This window comes from Bubalus kerabau, chromosome X (assembly GCF_029407905.1).
Source record: "Bubalus kerabau isolate K-KA32 ecotype Philippines breed swamp buffalo chromosome X, PCC_UOA_SB_1v2, whole genome shotgun sequence".
NCBI lineage: Eukaryota > Metazoa > Chordata > Mammalia > Artiodactyla > Bovidae > Bubalus > Bubalus kerabau.
This window is the reverse complement of record NC_073647.1, coordinates 133239575-133260234: the sequence shown is the minus strand read 5'-3', so window position 1 is coordinate 133260234 and position 20660 is coordinate 133239575. Positions and strand designations below refer to the sequence as shown.

General features: G+C 37.6%; 1 protein-coding gene across 1 annotated transcript in view; it reads left to right on the top strand.

Annotated features, from left to right (window-relative positions):
• IL1RAPL1 (interleukin 1 receptor accessory protein like 1) overlaps positions 1–20660 on the top strand; it is a 699337-nt gene that overhangs the window by 173402 nt on the left and 505275 nt on the right. The gene's annotated exons all lie outside the window — the stretch shown is intronic.

Genomic DNA, 20660 nt, shown 5'->3' with positions numbered 1-20660 from the left:
ACCAATGCATTCTCTAATAATTCCTTTGTTTGATGTCCCAGAGGGTTTTTCTCCTTGGAGCAATACCCATTTTGAATTAATTTTTGTAAATGGTGTATAAGATAGGGGTCAAGTTTCATTCCTTGGCATGAGAATATCCAATTTTCCCAACACAATTTATTGATGAGATTATCTTCCCCCACTGCGTATTCTTGGCTCCCTTGTCAAATATTAATCGACCATATCATAGCTCAGATGGTAAAGAATCTGTCTGCAATGCAGGAGACTTGGGTATGATTCCTGGGTCAGGAAGATCCCCTGGAGAAGGAAATGGCAATACACTCCAGTACTTTTGCCTGGAGAATCCCATGGACAGAGGAGCCTGGTGGGCTACAGTCCATGGGGTTGCAAGAGTCAGACATGACTTAGCAACTAAACCACTACCACATATACATGGGTTTATTTCTGTGAACTTTCTGTTTTAAATTCAGAGAAGGATGATTAGGAAAGATGAAAGGCTGATCACAGGCATATTATCAGATCAATTTTAGATATATTCAAAAGGCAAAGATCTGGACATGGATTCCCTTAAATATATCTATGTTTGTGTACTTCCTGAAATATTCACATTGTAGTATGTCTACCCAGGTTGGAAAGTAGCAGCATTAGAGATGGAGCTGGTAGTATGGTGAACATACTTTTGGATAGGCATGAGAATTAGCCTGTCCCTCACTGAATCTCACAGTTGGCCACCAAGTGGATTGGTAGTTGGGAATGGTGAGCATTTTTTAATTAGAACAGTGTGTTTGACACATGTCAGAAAAAGATAGGTTAAAACTGAACAGTTCAGTTCAGTTCAGTCATTCAGTTATGTCCAACTCTTTGCGACCCCATGAACCACAGCACGCCAGGCCTCCCTTTCCATCACCAACTCCCAGAGTCTACCCAAACTCATGTCCATCGAGTCGGTGATGCCATCCAACTGTCTCATCCTCTGTCGTTCCCTTCTCCTCCTGCCTCAATCTTTCTCAGCATCAGAGTCTTTTCAAATGAGTCAGCTCTTCACATCAGGTGGCCAAAGTATTGGAGTTTCAGCTTCAGCATCAGTCCTTCCAATGAACACCCAGGACTGATCTCCTTTAGGATGGACTGGTTGGCTCATTGTAGTCCAAGGGACTCTCAAGAATCTTCTCCAAAACTGAACAGACAGGCATCAAAGTATACATTCATACCAACAGAAGGATAATAAACCAGGAAAGTAACTAGGAAAAAATTCTGAAGTGTAGGAGAAAATAGGAGAATTAAGAGGTGAAGTTGTTCAGTAATCAGCAAAACCACAGGGAATGAAAGATTATGATAAACAGGGCTAGAAAATCATTGAAAGATGCCATCACCAAATTGGTGAGAATATGTAAGGCTCCCTTCTCTCTTACTCAACAATCTTTCATGTTTCCCCTTTAAAGCAACAATAACCTGTCATGCATAGTAAATGAATACCTGCAGGCAAAAGCAGGAAATGGATAATTCCATCTTTTTGGTGTGAAAGAGGAAGGCAGCAACAGAGAGGGAGATCCTGACATCTAAATTATGGTGAATGCTCAGAAAATTTACTTCTGTTCAATGAAAAGCCATAAAATCCAACTATAGATGGCATTGACCAGAGATACAGACCCACAGCTAATGACATTTTTTACATATCTCTTTTCTCTGCAATATTTTTAAATAAAAGATTTTATAGACTTTCCCTTTTTGATAAATTTTCTTGGTTCCTGTTTTCATCCAAACAGAATCCCAACCGTTATCTCTTGAATGACTAAAAGTATTTCTTAAGCTTTGAGTGCTACTTAAGTATTGCAGGAGAACATTTTTTTTTTTAACTCACATTATAATAAAGACTTCAATGACTTTTCTAAAAGGAAAAGAAGCAGAGTGATATTTTTTAATTATTTAAAAGTGTGGAGACAGAAGAACTTTTACCTTGAAAGACTTTACTCTTGAGCATCAGATAAATATAAAAGTCCCATGGTATTTGGAGGAGCATATTTAAAATTGACCCTACCCCAGAAATCTGGATAAGGGTTAATATAAATAAAATATAGCACAATATTAATTTACTTAAGTGTTTATGCAAAGTGTTATCACAAATACAAAATGTGAGTTCACACTTGAGTCCCTTATATTTTCATATTGCACAGCATTTGTCTTTTTAATTAAGAAAAAAAAACACATTTCTATTGCATTGCCATGGGGTTCTTCATTTAATTTCCTATTTAAAAGTAACTTCATTTCTCCTTTTAATTTAATTAAAAACGTGAAAATTATGAGAGAAAAAATGTTAAAGAAAATCCTGAGTCATCACTCTTTCCCTCTCTAATTATTCACATCATTGATGACGGTGTGTCTAGAACAAAACACTGATACCCCTCACTGGGTGATAATGAGCCTTTGCAAAATTTTAGATCAGACATGAAATGAAATGTATTTAGCCCTTTAAAGGCATTGGAACACTGGAAATTGGAATTTACTTGCTTTGCAAAAATTAATAGAAAACATATGTATACCTATGGCAGATTCATGTTGATAAACAGCAGAAGCCATCTCAATATTGTAAAGTATTTATCTTCCAATTAAAAATAAAATTAAAAAAGAAAACAAACAAGCAAGGTATTTCTTTCCTTTCTGACCAGTTTTTTAAAATTATGGAAACAAAATTTCCTATGTATAGAAGCCCACAGTTACCCTACCCCCAAAGGAAGAAAGAAAATGTTTTCTTATAAACCTGGAGTTAATATATGTTACAACATCTACTTTAAGTGGAATTTGGTCAAAATATTTTATTACAGTTTTTTGAAGTGGCACAACATCTTGCTTTTCAGAAGCTCAGCTTTAGGAAATGAAAGAGCTAAATAGTATTTGGTTTCTCATCATTGCCCAAGTCAGGGCAAATTTGCTGGGGCAGGAATGCAGGGAGACGGGGTGCTAGTAGTCATGGCTAATACCTAGAAAATTTATATTGATGCCATTCAGTTGGGTGGCGTGCGATTGAATATGCTCTAAGACTTTTGGTTAAAGGAAAGTTGTTTACTCGGAAGTGTTCCACCAGAAATTTGCCCAAGTCATAGAATAGAAAAATGGAGAAATGAATCATGCATTTGTTTAAAAAAATAAATATGTATTGAGCCACTACCAAATGCTGTCAGCTGTGCTAGGTATGGAGGATACAGTAGCAACAACAACCAAATACATTTCAGTCATGGCAGCAGAGATTGCAAGGGGGCCTGTCTCTTACAGAAGTCTCCAATGTTTCTAAAGCTTTAATACCACCTACTTTTTATTGACCTTTTATTGTCTTGTTTTGATTAATTAAGGAGAACGAAAGAACATTTACACATGTGCATATTTTGATCATTATTTACATAGAGTAAACTATTTTCTAATAACACTGGAAAGTACATTGAAAAAATTGATTTATGGAAGAATCTTGAGCCCAAATCATTCCATTAAAATAAAATTTTATTATGCAATTTATGCCAGTTTTTATATGCCTCTGTTCTGAAAAGTTCAGTCATGCGCCATAAATATTTTATTGTAGTAAGTTAAGTAACATATTTGAATAATTAATTCAACACCCTGAGGTATGGATTACTGCCAGATCAATAGAAGAATGTGTGCAAAAGGGATTGTACTACTTGAGTAGTCAGATTACACACACATACATACACACTGTGTTCAAATGGATCCTTGGACCATATCAAATGACATTGAATTAAGCACTAGTTGGTGATTATATGATGGTGATATTATATTACAAAAATCTGTATTTTACATATTTTCGTTAATTAGGACAATTAGTTATAAAACATTGGTATTTCCCTGATCAACATCATCTAGATCCTGGGTCAGAAAACTTTTAATATGAAAGGCCACATAGTAAATGTGTTTGACTTTGTGAGCCATGCTGTCTCTATCAAAACCACTCAACTTCAAGCCACGGCAGCATGAAAGTTGATGCAGACAACAAGCAGGATGAGCAGGGCTGGATTCCAATAAGACACAATGAGACTGATTTGGCCTGTCGGCCACAGTTTGTTCACCACTGATCTAGACAACAGAAAAGTTGAAAGGAGGAAAGTACGGTTTCCATTTCAGGAGACTGAAAAGTGTTTCATTGAAGAGGGAGCATTTGGGACAAGCTTGAAGGCTGGGAGGATTTTGGTGAGCTGAGATTGTGATTTCTAGTGAAAGGAATGTGCAGAGTATGAGATGCAGAATTGTCATGAACACCAAGAGGTCTATTATGGAAGAAATATAGACTCTGTATAAGGAATAACTCTAGAGAAGTTCAAATGTAGATTTGCTCATTTTTGACAGTGTTCAGTGTTACTATGAGGAATTTATACCTAATTTGATATGCAGTAGCAAGTTATTAACTATTTTATATTACAAAGGGATCTTTATAGAAAACAAACTTGAAGATAGTCCATCTACGAATGGTATACAGAGTGCATTAGAGAAGTGAAGGACTGTGCACAAAAGGACACATTAGAAGACTATCATAATAGCTTCAAAGGGAGATAATGAGGGCCCTGCTTATTGGGGCAAGACAGTTTGGAAATAAGGGCTGTTAAAGTGAACTGTAACGTTTTAATGATTAACAACTGGGAATTTAAATTACTCCCAAGCTTTAGTGCCACTATATGCAGCAGCCCTGTTTCTGCTCAGTTCCTGTTTCTAGAAAAGTTCTCAATGAAACATCTGTCTTCTTTGAATCCTGTCCTCTGGCTAAGCCATTTCCTAGAGACAAAAACTTGCCTAGATTCCTGAGGCCCACTGTTTCCAGACCTTGTAGTCTTGTAAGTTGCCTCTATGAACTTTCAAGTAGGTCAAGTCAACTCCCCTGACATGAGTTTGTAACTCCCTACCCAGACCCTACTGCATCTCGGGCCTTGTAGCTTTCTGTCTCAACTCTCGTTGTTGGTGGTGGTCAGTTGCTCAGCTGTGTCCGGCTCTTTGTGACTCCATGGACTGTAGCACACCAGGATTCCCTGACCTTCACTATCTCCCAAATCTCATTAGAAACATTCATATTTGGAGGGCAGCGTTGTAATGACCCATCATATGGATTCATGACCACCAAGCCTGTGGTTGGGCAAATTCTCCCCACGGCTACTGTGTCCCACTCTGTCAAATACATGCCATGTCCCATTTCTGTTTACTCTTTTCTCCTCTGAAAACTCACCCATACCACAGACCTGAATCCTGAGATATGCCATTCTTTAGCTATTTTTTCTTAAACTAAAGAGTAAGAATTATAGACATGTGATGTATCCCCACCTATATATATACTAAATCAAGTGTGTGACTTATCAAAAACTATTACAGAGAAATAGAATTTATATTTAACGTAATTTACAGCTGATACTGTCTGGTCACTGATCCATCAAACCAGTTGCCAGACATGAATAACTCTTTGCATACTAGCTAGAAATATCAGTCTTGCCTGTGAAAAATAGAATAAATCTTTATAAAAAATACTAGAGATAAGAGATGAAACTATAAATGTCTAGAAAAAAACATAGCAGATAATCTCTGTGACCTTGGGACAGACCAAAAGTTCTTTTCATACTAAAAGCGTGAGCATTATAATAAAATATTAATAAATTTCATGCACATTAAAATCTTTTGTTCTTCAAAAGATATCTTTAAGGCAATGAAAAACTAAGGCACAGACTTGAAAAAAATATGTGCAAATTATATATAAGATAAATGACTTTTATCTCAGTTCAGTTCAGTTCAGTTGCTCAGTCGTGTCCGACTCTTTGCAACCCCATGAATCGCAGCATGCCAAGCCCCTGTCCATCATCAACTCCCGGAGTTCACTCAGACTCACGTCCATCGAGTCAGTGATGCCATCCAGCCATCTCATCCTCTGTCGTCCCCTTCTCCTCCTGCCCCCAATCCCTCCCAGCATCAGAGTCTTTTCCAATGAGTCAACTCTTCGCATGAGGTGGCCAAAGTACTGGAGTTTCAGCTTTAGCATCATTCCTTCCAAAGAAATCCCAGGGCTGATCTCCTTCAGAATGGACTGGTTGGATCTCCTTGCAGTCCAAGGGACTCTCCAGAGTCTTCTCCAACACCACAGTTCAAAAGCATCAATTCTTTGGCGCTCAGCTTTCTTCACAGTCCAACTCTCACATCCATACATGACCACTGAAAAAACCATAGCCTTGACTAGATGGACCTTTGTTGGCAAAGTAGTCTCTGCTTTTCAATACGCTATCTAGGTTGGTCATAACTTTCCTTCCAAGGAGTAAGCATCTTTTAATTTCATGGCTGCAGTCACCATCTGCAGTGATTTTGGAGCCCAAAAAATAAAGTCTGACACTGTTTCCACTGTTTCCCCATCTATTTCCCATGAAGTGATGGGACCAGACGCCATGATCTTCATTTTCGGAATGTTGAGCTTTAAGCCAACTTTTTCACTCTCCTCTTTCACTTTCATCAACAGGCTTTTTAGTTCCTCTTCACTTTCTGCCATAAGGGTGGTGTCATCTGCATATCTGAGGTTATTGATATTTCTCCCGGCAATCTTGATTCCAGCTTGTCCTTCTTCCAGCCCAGCGTTTCTCATGATGTACTCGGCATATAAGTTAAACAAACAGGGTTACAATATACAGCCTTGACGTACTCCTTTTCCTATTTGGAGCCAGTCTGTTGTTCCATGTCCAGTTCTAACTGTTGCTTCCTGACCTGCATATAGGTTTCTCAAGAGGCAGATCAGGTCGTCTGGTATTCCCATCTCTTTCAGAATTTTCCACAGTTTCTTGTGATCCACACAGTCAAAGGCTTTGGCATATCAATAAAGCAGAAATGGATGTTTTTTCTGGAACTCTCTTGCTTTTTTCATCATCCAGCGGATGTTGGCAATTTGATCTCTGGTTCCTCTGCCTTTTCTAAAACCAGCTTGAACATCTGGAAGTTCACGGTTCACATATTGCTGAAGCCTGGCTTGGAGAATTTTGAGAATTACTTTACTAGCATGTGAGATGAGTGCAATTGAACATAGAAAATGAAATGTTGTGTACCTTTATGAGTTACGGTATGCAGATGTATGAGATGGTCAAAACTCATTAAACTGTATCTCAAAGTCAAAAAAAAAAAAAAAAAGAAAATGTATGCAGCTTGATAATAAGAATACACAACATAAAAATAGGCAAAATATCTGAACAGTCACTTTGCCAGCGAAGATCTACCAATGGCCAATAAGCACATGAAAAGATATTCAACAGCATTAGTCATTAGGGAAATACAAATTAAAATCATATTGAAATATCACATCACGCCCACTACAGTGGCTAGCATCCAAAAGAGTGACAGCACTAAGTATGGGCAAATGGATAGAGAAGCTAATGTCCTCATACATTGCTGGTACAAATGTAAACCAGCAGGAGACATAAGAGATGCAGGTTCAATTCCTGGGTCGGGAAGACTGCCTGGAGGAGAGCATGACAAACCACTCCAGTATTCTTGCCTGGAGAATCATATGGACAGAGGAGCATGCTGGGCTGCAGTCTATAGGGTCACACCGAGTCAGACATGACTGAATTGACTTAGCACACACCAGCACACACACATAGCCACTTTGAAATGTACATTTATTATAAAACTCAGCAGCTCCACACTTAGATATCCACTCAAGATACATGGAAACATGTCTATACGAACACTGGTACTTAATTGTTCAGACTTAAATTATTCAGAGCAGCCACAAACTGGAGATTCTTTATACTTTCATTAACTAGTGAGTGAATAAATGAAATACAGTATAAGTACACAATAGAATGATACTCCATAAAAAAGTATAAACTGCTGATACCTGTCATAACATAAATGAATCTCCAAGAAGATAATGCTGAGTTGAAATAATCCAGTCACAAAAGACTACATATTGTATAATTTTGTTTATATAAAATATTCAGAAAAGAAAAAACTAAAACAACAGAGACCAACCAGATCAGTGGGTGCCTCTGGCCCAGGGGTAGGAGCAAAGATTGGCTACAAGTGGGTATGAGGAAACTTTCTGGGATGATGGAAGTATTCTAAAATTGGGTTATGGTGATGGCTGCCTAGATGTATAACTTTACTAAAACTCATTGAACTGAACGCTTAAAATGGTGAATTTTACTATATGTAAATCACACCTCAGAAATGCTGTCCAGAAGCTATAGACTGTTGTTATTGGAAGATATATTTTAGTTTAAAAGACAATTTTTGTATTAAAAAAAGCTGTTGATAAAACTTCACCACAAAGATTGTTAGAATATCTCAAATATAAAATAGTGCATGTAAGTGCATTACAAGAGAGTTAGTGCATATAAGTAAGGCATCTTTTTGTAGGCGTGCATATTGCAAAATTGTATAGTTCTGTTTATGACCCACAAAATGAAACTTTTTATAGAGAAACTATATTCATAGTTTTGAAGGGAAAAACAGCTCAGTGAAATAAAATATTGCTTGGGGAATTCTTTCTTACTGCTTGTCACCAAGCATTCTCACTAGCTTATAAGTTATAATTGCTCTGTGATAAAGGCATGTGCATTTCCTTCTCTCTTATAAAAATTTTAATGAGAACTTGAAGTGAACTCTCACTGAACCTATTTTCATTCCAAAATCTGCCGATTTTAATCTTATGATCCTCCTGAGACCCAGCACTGTGGTCTGTGACAGCATGAGTACTTCATAATTATTCCTCCTGTTTGGAGAAAACACCACGAAGCATCCATCATTCCCTCTGTCTCTGCTGCCTCCAGGGAGCCACAGCCTCTAGCAAGGTCAGTAATTGCAGTTTGGGCTGACAGTTCCAGGCCAAGTGAAGCACACCCAACTGGTGAAGTCCAGCCATGATGGGTATTGACTGCCTTCCCTTCAGTTTCTATCCTCCCGGTTAGTTTGGCCTCAAAATTCTTCCTTAGCTATGTGATATATGGCCTTGAATCATCTCACAGGAGATTCCCCAGAACAGAGAAAATGAATTGTTTCTCTACAGCCATGTGTATGTGTGTCTGTTGGTATTTGGGGCACAATTGATCTAACAGTCCTAGGATAAATCAAAGGTCTTTCCCGTGAGTATCACGAGAAGATCGTATTGGAGCTTGACATTTAATATTAAGTTTGGCATTTCACTTCATTGTAGATGACCTGCATAAAATAAAATATTCAGCCGTGTGGATTAAGATGGCGTTTTGGAAATAGACATGTTTCATTTTGATAATGTTAAAAATTTTAACTACCATAGTGGCCTGTGCATAGAAAAATAGGTGTTGTAGAGGCAATTCAAATAATTAAAATGCATCTACTATTTTATTTCTTAACAAATGCATAGAGAGATTCACACAAGAAATAATAAAGGAATACCACATGCTTTATGAAAAGGAACATATTAGCAGTACATCTAGCCTTCATAGTGCATACAATATTGGTTGATGTAGATTTAGGAAAAAGATAAATTTTTTTGTGAAATACTGGTTAATTCCAGAAAAAAGGAATGCCTTTAAAAGTGATATAGTTTAACTTTCTAACTTCTCATTTTGTGCTTTACTCATTTGAGTACACATGAAAATACTTGCAGAAACAAACCCAATTAGGGACAGTCTATGGCTGCCTCACTCCAGTACTCTTGCCTGGAAAATCCCATGGACGGAGGAGCCTGGTAGGCTGCAGTCCCTGGGGTCGCTACGACTGAGCGACTTCACTTTCACTTTTCACTTTCATGCATTGGAGAAGGAAATGGCAACCCACTCCAGTGTTCTTGCCTGAAGAATCCCAGGGACGGGGGAGCCTGGTGGGCTGCCGTCTCTGGGGTCGCACAGAGTCAGACGCGACTGAAGCGACTTAACAGCAGCAGCAGCATGGCTGCCTAGAGATCCTACAATATCTTTAGGTTTCAAATAAGTCAGGATTTGAGGTTTTTCTTTTTGGACCTCTGTTTCTGGGCTTAACTGGAGCTATAAAAATGGACTTGCTTGAGAATAACTTAACTACTCATTGTGGAGGAAATTTTAATTGAATTTAATGAAAGGCTTAAATTAAATATTAGTATAGTTATAATCATTACTCCAAAATTATTTGACATACCTTCCATCAAGATGTGGAGTCTGAGCAGGCTTGTGGTTGCTCTAATCAATAATAATAGTCTTATGGACTCTGTGGGAGAGGGAGAGGGTGGGAAGATTTGGGAGAATGGCATTGAAACATGTAAAATATCATGTATGAAATGAGATGCCAGTCCAGGTTCGATGCACGATACTGGATGCTTGGGGCTGGTGCACCGGGATGACCCAGAGGGATGGAATGGGGAGGGAGGAGGGAGGAGGGTTCAGGATGGGGAACACATGTATACCTGTGGCGGATTCATTTTGATATTTGGCAAATCTAATACAGTTATGTAAAGTTTAAAAATAAAATAAAATTAAAAAAATAATAATAATAACACTATATAACTTCTAAGGCTACTTTATAAAAGGCTATTTAGTTTCTACCTGGTTCTCTTGGGATGTGTACTCTGGGAAACCAGTTACCATGTATAAAACTACCCTGAGACTACCATTTGGGGAGGCCACAAGTGGGCATTGCAATTCACAGCACCAGCCAACAGCCAGCACCAAGTACCAGTCCTGTGAGTGAGTCACCTTGGATATCCAGCCCAATCCAGCCCTTGAATACCTGCAACCCCACCTGGTGTTTGACTGCAGTCCCATGAGATGAGAGGTACTGAGGGAGAGCTGCCCAGCCAATTTCTTCCCAAATTCTTGTCCCACGAAATGCTGATAATTTAATTTATTTGTAATGGTAAAACTGCTTTTACTCTCTAATTTTGATATTTTTTATATACTTATTTTGGATATTCTTCATGCCTCATGTTCAAATAATTGAATTTATATTATGGACCCATGTTCAACTCATTTACCATGACACTTAAAAATGCCCCAATCATAGTCTTTGTCTTAGAAGAACTGAATTGTTAGTGGAGTAGATACAGAATCACCAAGTATCAAAATTCTGGCACATCCCATTCACATGATATTCTGTGTAAATGTTGCCTCCTTGAGTTGTGAACTGGGATGTTACTGGGAAGATAAGATAAAGAGCTATTTTAGCAGTGAGCATTATTTTACTAGTAATGTCTTAGGGATTGCTGCATAAGAGTGGCAAGGAATACTACAAAATTGTATATGTTTTCAAACTTCTTTACTCTGTTGTTGAGAAAAAAGAATAAAAATCTAGTTAAAATATAAAAGTAACTAGGAATATATTTTTAATTTTGAAATTTAGAAAAATCAGAAATTTATATTCCCTGGTGGCTCAACAGTTAAGAATCTGCCTGCCAGTGCAGGAAACACAGGAGATGTAGGTTCAATCCCTGGGTCAGGAAGATTCTCCTAGAGGAGGGCATGGCAACCCACTCCAGTATTCTTGCCTGGAGAATCCTATGGACTGAGGAACGTGGTGGGCTACAGTCCATAGGGTTGCAAAGAGTCAGACACGACTGAAGTGACTGAGCACGCTCACACACACTATATGCAATAATTTGTAAATGTTTATGATGCTCTTCTAATACTTCTAGACACTTCACTCTCATGAGAATATGCCAGGTTGACTGACTAAATATAAAAGTTCCATCCTTGACTGTACACCGGAATCACCTGGGGACTTTAACAACCAGTTGATGTCTGGGTTCTGTCCAGAGGGAATCAAATTTAATGGGCCTGGGGTGCACCCTGAACTTTGGGATTTTTAATAGTTGCCAGTCTATTCTAACGGGCAACCACAAATAAGAACCACTGATATGTTTCTTGTTTTAATTCAATAATTCTCATTCTTGACTGCTTATTATATCATCTGTGGAACCCTAAAACTATCAATGACTTGGTCGCATTTCCAAATATTCTGGTTTGATTGTTCTGGGGTTGGGCCTGCTTTTTGTGTGATTTTGATTGAACTTCTACCAACATGTTCATCCTGGGCTTGTAGATGAATGTTTATCTCTCTATACACACATTTCTCAGTTACCATCTCATTAATAATAGGGCACAGCTAGGATTGCCAGATTTTGCAAAGAAAAATACCAGGATATTATGCCTGAATAAATGATTTAAGATAAATGATGAATACTGTTTTTAGAATGTCTGATGCAATATTTGGCAGACACTTGTAATAAAATAATATCCTCTTTAAAAAATCTAGAATTCAGTATTATCTGGGAACCTGTATTTTATATGGCAGCTGTAACACAGGTTTTAGGCAAGAGACAGAAGCAGACCCAAACAACACATTAGGTGATGTATGATCACATTGGATTTAATTCATTCTCAGGGACAGAGTTAGAATACTCTCACTGTCCCCTAACAGCCATGGAGTAATCATTCTATCCCATAATATTATTTCTAGTTATCATCATCTGTAGCCTATTATTTATTGAGCAGAAGCAATGGACAAATGTAGGAGAAAAAGAGGAAAGAGCTAAAACCTCCTCCCGCCACGAGTATTAAGTCTATTGGCAGCAAAAACAGGATAAGGTGAAATGATGAAAATGCGCTTTATGACTAAACCCCCAAACATACAAATAAACAGACCATACCTTGTGAGTTTCAATTGCTAGTACTTGGACAATTTCTGAAATATTTTTATTTAATTATAGAAGATAGAAAAAGATTAGTGCTAAAGTTCTGATCTCTGGCAGAACTTCAAAGCCTTGGAGGCCACTGTGAAGCTCAAAGATTCTCTGTCCCATTTACAATGACAGCATTTCCCTCAGAATTACAGCACTTGCCGGCAAATACCATCTCACATTTGCCAAGGGCTTGCATTTCCCATGCTCATTTTATCACTTGTTCTTCTCAGCAATGCTGCAAGGCAGGCAGGTCAATTATTATGACATCCACTCTATAAATAAGGAGAATATGACTCAGATTGCCTTATCCTAGAGGAGTAGTGGGCTTCCCTGATGGCTTAGATGGTAAAGAATCTGCCTACATTGCAGGAGACGCAGGTTGTATACCTGGGTTGGGAAGATCCCCTGGAGAAGGGAATGGCTACCCACTCCAGTATTCTTGCCTGGAGAATTCCATGGACAGAAGAGCCTGGTGGGCTACAGTCCATGGGGTGGCAAAGATTCAGACATGACTGAACGACTAACACCTTCACTTAATCCAGAGCTATATTCCTCCAAGTGTGGTCCCCAGACAAGCAACCTCCACACCGCCTGAGAGCTTGTTAGAGATGCAGGTTCTCAGGTCTCATTCCAGACTTACTGACTCAGAAACTCTGGGGTGCACCCAGCAATTTGTGTTTAACAAGCCTTCCAGGTGATTCTCTTCTACATTCAAGCTTCAGAACCTCTGCCCTGGAGGATGTAGTTAATAAGGTGGGCTAGTAAAAAACAGAGAATTTTAATCCATATCCCTTGAGGATATTGGTAGTAGGGTTTGCATGATTTTACATGGTCTCCAGGTTCAAGAGGGAGACACACACACACACACACACACACACACACACACACACAGAGTTATGGCTGATTTGTGTTGTTATACAGCAGAAGCCAATAAAACACTGTGAAGTAGTTATCCTCCAATTAAAAAAGAAAAACAAATATACAAATTCAAGGAGGGCTGGATCTAAACCTAAATGTTTATAAGCACATTTATTTGGTTATGTCCAAATTCATTGATTTATAGAAAGATTTCTAACAGCTTTTCATTTACTTCAGGATAAAGTTCAAATTTCACCTGAATAAAATTTCCTTCAACATTTAATATCTGCCTGCCCTTCATACATTGGCCAAGATCCTAACTTGAATCATTACTGTTAAAATATTTACTTGTTGAATTTCTAGTTTCTCTTTCCCCACTGATTTTTAAAATCTATGAGGTCAACTGTGGTGTCACACTACCTGGGCACATCAAAGTAGGCAATAAATCTTTCAAATAAATTAATAAACACTAGAATGGAAGAATATGTCCCTCATGTGAGGGTTTCCATTGGCAAGACTTGCCTTACCAGAAGTATCCTATCCTAGAAAAGTCCATTGCTTGGGCACCATGGAAATGCTCATTCTCTGTTTGATAAGATCTCAGCCAATGGGAAGAAAAATGGTTGACTGCATCAATTTACCCAAAGGGATATATGTTAGTGTTTAAGTGTTTAAGAGGAAGATTTTATATTGTTTACAATAGGAAGAAACCGGAATTAAGGGTTTGATACTTTTGTAACATGGTAATTTTTAGATATATTAAGTGAAATTAGGTTCTGCATAAAAGTGTTTATGAAGTAATCTCTTCATTTATAAGATGGGAGCAATAATAAGTAAACACATCTCATAGAGTTATAATAGCAAGTTAAGTAGACTTTCTTGTAGGGAGCCCAAGGACAATCCATGGCACAGTCAGATATACTTATGATTATTAATGTTGTTGTTAACATCATTATCATATCTGGATGAAGAAATTACAAGCAGTCTCCTTGTTTTTGCCTAAATTATGACACTTTACCAAAAATGTGTGTTGAGTTTGTTGTCAGATACAAACAGTTTAAAAAGGAAAGCTACTTGATTCAAAGAAAGTCCTAACCCTAGGAAGTTTTTGAGGTAGTCCATTTTACTTGTTTTCTACTTCCTCACTTTTCAAAACTCCCAAGGTTGCCCTTGTCTGCCTCATTCATGATGTGTCTACTTGACTGGCTGTGAACTAGCTCTTACTAAATCCTTTCCCAAAGATGAGGTTAGTTATCAGCTTTCTCAAGGATTATCATTTTCATAAGGATGCTCTAGGAAGAAAACATCCCAAGCAGCTGTTTATTACCTGGAAGTTACCATAGAGTCTCTCTAGTTCATTCCTCTCGTTGTTCACATGAAGAAGCTAAATTTGCAAAAGGTGAAATTTGTGCAATAAAATACTAGAAGTGTTTGGGCTAGAACTAGAATTTCTTAATTCCTTAGCCTTTCATACTCTTAAGAATAATTTTGAGCACTTTATGAAGAGTGTTTGAAATCTCATCATGGAAACTGTTCATCCTGCTGTCTCTATTTTGACTTATGGTGGAATTTTGTGTTTATGAGAGAAGTAATGTTTCAGAGACCTGTTTTCTGACCAAGGGAAAGTGTTGATTACTTTTCCCTTTAAAGTAGGAAAAAATAATATGCAAAAGTTTAAGGAAAAATGCAAACTGACCTCTTAGCCAAGTGTTTATATTAATGTGTTCAGTCAGGGGGTTAAGATACTTCTATAATTCTCAAATATTAATTCATTGTTTATTCTACCAACAAAGATACAATACTGACTGCAGTATGTTTTAGGGAAAATATTTCTCATAGGCATGGCAGCCACTTCTTTACTCTGCTGTCTTGGCTCATCACAGTGACCTTTAATTCATTTTCTCTTGTCTGCTTTGCAGACATTATGAAACCACTATATGGTGTCTATTGAGCTAAAGTCAATTAATCACAGGGTGACTTTTAAAATCAAGATTAATAATAAGCTATTTCATAGCCAGAATACTTGATTAAGATGGGCACATTTGTGGTTCCCCTCAAGTTCAGAAATAATTTAGTCAAATTCCAATATCTCAGATAACTTTTTCTCTTGTATAATTTGCCTAACATGAACTGCTCAGATAAATGGACTTTCCTAAACTCCCACCAGGGGTTCCCAGAAATGTTTTACAAAATCACTCCTCTTGGCTACTGGTTACCTCTAGATAGCAGCATCTTTGTAAGCCACGAAGCACTGGCATCTCCCCAAAAAAGGTGGGTGGAGGAAGAGAAAAATAAGAGAAAGTCTGTCTGAAAAGATAACAGCATCTGTCATCAACATTGTACACATCTCAGCCATGGCCTTGTGGTGGTGGGAGAAAAGTGGTTCTCTTTTTCTCTCTGTTTTTGGGCCAAATTTTCTCTTCCTGTCTGCCTGAATCCACTAATGTCCTTGGTGGGAGGGTGTTGGTTTATTAGTAGATCTAAAGCATTTCATATTCATATTCTGGTTAACAATATGATGCTACACCTTAGCAGTTTAGCAAAATGGCAATTCTGTTTGTTTAATAAGCCATATAATGTGCTGCATCATCAATTTGATTTTGCTGGGTAAACTAAGAGAGCCAGTCAGCACTGATGAAGTTGAATTTTGCAGGTCATTGCACCATCCTGTATGAAAGAAATCCAGGACACCCCATGTACATATACCTTGTAGCTAGGTGCTGAATACATTTCGTACAACCTTTCATTTTCTGTTATAAGGGGAAAAATATGAAGCCCCATACAGCTCCTATAGAAATCAGTGTTAAAATTCTGTTGCTACATTTCTATTCCGCGTATGGACACTTTCCTAGCATTTCTACCCTAAACACAACTGCCTCTGAATTACCAATATATGCCTGAATAGATGACAGCTTCCAAACTCGACTTGGAAAACACAGTGCTAATCCTGATGTAATAAAGTTGAAGTACAAGGAGTTGTTAATGGGGTCAAATATATTCTGCTCTCTACTCTCTTGAGACCTTATGAGAACCACATCCTGATATCCTTGCTTTATTGAAGAGGACTAGTTTATTTGCTACTAATCAGAAGATGGGTGCCATATCTCAGCTCCCTGAATGATTGGTTTTTCTAAATCTAGTGAAAACATAGGGTAGATTTCTCCTATAACACTAATACAGTTAATGATAGGAAGACCACAGAATGAAGACTATAAAGCTAATTTTCACTGCAAGAAAATAGTTGACTTTAGCTCTTTAAGGCAAAATTGTTGCCTTGTTGCTGAGTTGGAATTAATATCTATTTTACCTCTCAAATGTGGTATCATCTGAGTTTCACTGAAGCATCTCAGAACATACTAGTTGGATGAGGTGCAGTCTTCCCAATTACACGTTTGTCCTGTGGTCCCTCTCTTTGGGAAGATATACCCATGTAGGACTCTTTCACATTCCTGCTTTAGTCGTGTGAAAGAGAACACTTCTTGTTGTTGCATGTTACTTCATCAGCATCTTGCTGAGACGTGTCTCACCCTCACAAGTCCCCAAGTTCATTTATTGGTTAGATTTCATACGCTGCTTTGAATTTTACATTAGTGACTCAGTAAAGGCTTTTTATTCCTACCTTATCAGAGCCCCTTTATGGTTGTAAATCATATAGTGATGCAAAAAAAAAAAAAAAGAATAATGGAAAAAATAATTCTGATTCATATAACCTATTTTTCCAACAATTATTGAAATGTGACAGGTGATACCTCAATAGCATATACCTCTCCAACCACAACCTAATATCTGTCATTTCCTTTATAGCCAAACACCAATCTTATAAAAACTGAGATATAATTCATGTACCAGAAGCTATCATTTTAAAGTGTACAGTTGAGTGATTTTTAGTGTATTCATTATTGTGCAGATAATCCAACCACAACCTAATATCTGTCATTTCCTTTATAACCAAACACCAATCTTATAAAAACTGAGATATAATTCATATACCAGAAGCTATCATTTTAAAGTGTACAGTTGAGTGATTTTTAGTGTATTCATTATTGTGCAGATAATTACCCCTAATTCCAGAATATTTTATCACCCCAAAAGAAATCTTTTACCCATTAACAGTCATTTCCTATTCTCCTTCCTACCCAGCCCAAGGCAACCACTAATCTTTCTGTTTCTGTGGATTTCCCTATTCTGAATATTTCATATAAGTGAGTTTATGTAATATGTGGCTCTTAATGTCTGACTTTTTCCCTTTTATGACTGAATACTATTCCATTGCATAGATATACCTCATTTCATTTATACATTCATCAATTGATGAAAATTTACATTGTTTCAGCTTGGAGGCTATTATGAATAAGGTTGCATAACCATCCATCTTGATAGAGTTGTCTATATGCACTGTCATCTTTTAATTTCCTAGTCATTCCTCCACCTGCTTCGTTTGATTTTTGCTCCAAGCACTCACCTAAAGACTCTCTCTCTGGTATCACTAGCAATGGCTATGCTAGCAAATCTCAACCACTTTTTAGTATAGCTTGTCCTGACTCACAGCAGCAGTTGACACTGTAGACAGTGTCTCTTCTACCTTTGACATTTGTGACACCACGTTTTTATGCTTTTCCTACTCTGAGGACAGCTGTTTCATTTCTGTCTTTGAAAACTCAGCTTCTCTCCTTGGCCATTAAAGTACGATTTGTTTAAGACTAGATCCTGGCCACCTTTTCTTTTCATTCAAAAGTCTCTTCCTAGGCAAAGTGATCTCCACCTGTGCTTTTAACAGTCATCTGTGAACTTTCAACAATCATCTATGAATCATCTACAAATTTGTGCGTATAAGTTAAATTTCAGGGTAAGACATCTATATGTTCACTGGTGTACTGGAGTATTTTAAAGATACCTTAATCTAGTCAAAGCTAAACTCATTATCTTCTTTAAACAAGAATCATCTTTTTTTTTTTAATTTATTTTCTGAATGGAATGACTTTCCTTATTCAATACCCAGCTTAGGAAAGCACAAAATAAAGTATCTTCCTGAAGGTTCATGTTGGAGTGGTTAACAGCTTTGGAGACTGACTGTCTGGGCTTAGTTTCAAGGTCTGTACATACTCCCTGTGTGAACTTGGAGATGTCACTACCGTCCTGTGCATATTGCCTCTTTAGTAAGACGAGTAATCCTCGGAGTGGTTGAGATGATTACATTAGTTAAAATTTTAGTGAAGACTTTAGAATCATGCCTGACATGAAATCAGAACTTTAAATGTTCACTCTTTTCCCTCTGACTCATCTCCCGTTTCTAGTACTTTATTTCCTAAGTAGTTCTCAAATTCCTCAGCTCACCTCTATTTCTACCACCTTGTAACAAACTCCTATTATGACTCAGATTCATTGGTGTCGTCTAAACTGCTTACCACACTTTGGCTAAAATCACCTTTTTAAAGTCCACACTACTATATATAAAAAAGATAACTAATAAGGACCTACTGTATAGGACAGGGAATTCTACAGAATACTCTGTAATGGCCTATATGGGTAAAGTGAAGTCGCTCAGTTGTGTCCGACTCTTTGTGACCCCATGAACTGTAGCCCACCAGGCTCCTCCATCCATGGAATTTTCTAGGGAAGAGTACTGGAGTGTGGTGCCATTTCCTTCTCCAGGGGATCTTCCCAACCCATGGATCGAACCCGGGTCTCCCACACTGTGGGCAGATGCTTTACTGTCTGAGCCACCAGGGAATCATCTTTAAAAAAGAAAGTGTGGATACATATGTATAACTGATTCACTTTGCTGTACACCTGAAACTAACAAAGCATTGCCAATCAACTGTACTCCAATAAAAATTTTAATATATGAATTTGAGACTGGAGGGGGGCAAATCCACCCATAACATCTGATTGGTGCCCCACCAACCTCTCCAGGCACAAATATACTTCATGTTCTCTAAGATTTTCTCCCTGTCATCCATAAATGAGCCTTACTTAAATGGGGCACAATATTCCCACCTTTCTAGGACTCTTTCTGGAAGAGTTTCCAGAAACTCAATTGGAAACGTAGTTCCTCAATGGGAAACATTCCTCATTCCATCTTCCCCATCCCCAAGCCATTTTTCCTGACTTATTCCTTTCATCATTCAGACTTGAAGTCAGTGAATTCCCTCATCTCCTAGGTTGGGTCACTTGGATTATGAATTTATCAAAGAATGCAACCTCTAAAGCATTTATATTGATTTTTAATGGTACATAAGTTTTGTGTCTTTTTTCCCCCAGTCATGCCTATTTCACCCTGAATAGTTTGCTTTACCCTTTGTACTGTAAGTCCTTTTAAGCATACAATGGGAACTGAATCAGTATTTCTTAAATGTAAACATAACTATGGTATTGTCATTTTAACAAATCAATACCCATGCCATTTATTACACACAGTCTCTTTTTACTCATTCCCTCTAATAACATTCCATGCACCTTGAAATCCTTTCACTTGACTGCATCTTTTGCTTGAGGGAGAATTTGAGAAAGGACACATTTTTATCAGATGCTCTATTCCCAACACAGAGAAGTTGATTGAAAGATTCTTCGTTAGATATTCATAATATTTAACTGATTATTACATTAAAGGTGATTTCCAAAAATAACAAAGTCAAGCCCTTTGTTTCTATCCCTCAAATCTTAAAACAGATGGTTAATTGCTAGTATGTGTATATTTGTGTATACATTTTGACTTCCTCAGAGACATGTACAATTCAGTCTCTAATAATGCAATTGAATGTGAAATTTGAAACTGAAGTCGAAGCCAAAGTTGGAGTCCCATCTCCATACTACTCCAGCTGTGGAGCAGATTGCCTGTGAACTAAATAGCATTTACCTTGTAGCGTTATTGTAAAGATTAAATGAGCTAATACTTTTGTAATTATCATGTGGTAAGCACCAGATAAGTGTTACCTAGTAGAAGAATGAGGAGAGGATTAGTAGGAGTAGTATATAGTAGTATAAAGAAGTGTCTTTCCAGCTAGAATGACGTGTTTTTCCCTTCTGTATCCCTCACAAGAAAGAGATCTCTTTCAGTCATCTTTGCATCCTCAGGACTTGGCACAGAGTAGGTACTCAATAAAGAGTTAGTTCTATTATCTAGTTTTTAGTTGTTCATGCTTGTTATACCAGT